At 41.1% G+C, this 1,749-nt stretch overlaps 1 non-coding gene across 1 annotated transcript; it reads left to right on the top strand.

Moving 5' to 3' along the window:
- The first annotated feature begins 853 nt into the window (after positions 1-853).
- LOC127089550 (small nucleolar RNA R71) lies at positions 854-960 on the top strand. Its single transcript, XR_007791129.1, has one exon. It is a non-coding gene; the product is annotated as a small nucleolar RNA R71 (small nucleolar RNA).
- Positions 961-1,749: the final 789 nt, after the last annotated feature.

Genomic DNA, 1,749 nt, shown 5'->3' with positions numbered 1-1,749 from the left:
CAATCTAGGGTTTGGTGGCTCATCATAAGCGTTCCCACTTTGTAGGGTAATGGCATTGGCTTGTCCTCTCGGATTTTGTTGAGGTTGTCCAGGGAATTGTCCTCCAGGTGTAGTCTGAGGGGCTTGGTTTAAAGCTACCTGAGAGATTTGGGTTTCAAGCATCTTAGTATCAGTAACTATTTGGTCAACCTTGGTTCCTAACTGAGTAATCAATTCGTTAACATGAATGTTTTGGTTCATGAACTCCTTGTTTTGTTGGGTTTGAGCGGTGATAAAATTTTCAATAATTTTCTCAAGGCTCGGCTTTGGTGGTACAGGTTGCATAGGTTGATTTGATCTAGGGGCTTGATAACTAGGTCTCGGAGGTGCATTATTTTGGATTGGGTTATTGTTTTTATAGGAGAAGTTCGGGTGATTCCTCCATCCAGGGTTATAGGTATTCGAGTATGGGTTCCCTTGGGTGTAGTTCACTTGCTCAGAGTGGGTTTCGTTTAATAGACTGTATTCTGCGGATTGGTGTCCTTTGGTTCCACATATCTCACAATCCGACGAAACTGTGGCTACAGTATTCGGGTTTATGCACATATGCTCGACCTTGAGGGCTAATGCATCCATTTTAGCTTGCATCATGTCTATAGAGCTTAGTTCATGCACTCCTCCTTGGGCTTCCTTCTTCTCTATTGTCGCTCGTTCAACTCCCCATGATTGATGGTTTTGAGCCATATCTTCGATGAGGGCACTAGCTTCAGGATAAGGTTTGTTCATCAGAGCACCGCCTACGGCAGCGTCGATGGTCATCTTTGTGTTGTAATGAAGTCCATTATAGAAGGTTTGAATGATTAACCAATTTTCTAAGCCATGATATGGGCATGCTCGTAACAACTCTTTATATCTCTCCCAAGCTTCGAACAATGATTCTCCTTGGTTTTGGGTGAATCTAGTTATATGGTTTCGAAGAACGGCGGTCTTACTCGGGGGAAAATATCTAGCAAGAAAAACTCTTCTAAGGTTATCCCAAGTCGTAATGGAATTGGGTGGAAGGGAATCTAACCACGATAGGGCTTTATCTCTGAGGGAAAAAGGGAATAATCTTAAACGTATTGCCTCAGGAGAAGCTCCATTGGTTTTAAAAGTATCTGCTAATTGAAGAAATATTTTTAAATGTTGGTTTGGGTTCTCAGTAGCGAGACCTGCGAATTGTCTCTGTTGCACTAGTTGCAACAGGGATGGTTTAAGTTCAAAATTATTAGCTGGGATGGTTGGGTTTACTATACTAGAACTAGGTTCTTCATTAGATGGTTGAGTGAAATCTTTAAGAGGTCTTTGGTTTTGATCTTCGGCCATAGCTCTCTTAATTCTATGAAAGAATAAACGTGCGCGAGCGTAACGTTCAGGTTCCGCCAGAGGGTATACTAAGCTTAAACTTTCGGTGCTGCGAGTTCTTCGCATTGACCGGCGGGAAATAACCTAAGTCTAAACGATATAACAACAGGGAAATGAAATTTGACGAAATTGGTCCCCGGCAACGGCGCCAAAAACTTGATGCGTTGTTTTTCGCAAGTATACGATTGCGTCAGAGTAATATAAAAGATTATCGAATCCACAAAGACCAAGTGTCAATCTATCGTTATCTGTCGTTATGGTGTTTATCAAAGACAATCAAAATAAGTGTTTTTGGAGTGTGAAATGAAAAGTAAAGTGTTGAATAAAGATTAATTAATAAAGACAGGGTCAAATGTAATTCACGTA

This window comes from Lathyrus oleraceus, chromosome 5 (genome assembly GCF_024323335.1).
Source record: "Lathyrus oleraceus cultivar Zhongwan6 chromosome 5, CAAS_Psat_ZW6_1.0, whole genome shotgun sequence".
Lineage (NCBI taxonomy): Eukaryota > Viridiplantae > Streptophyta > Magnoliopsida > Fabales > Fabaceae > Lathyrus > Lathyrus oleraceus.
The sequence above is the reverse complement of the archived record's forward strand: the minus strand, read 5'-3'. Positions and strand labels throughout refer to the sequence as shown.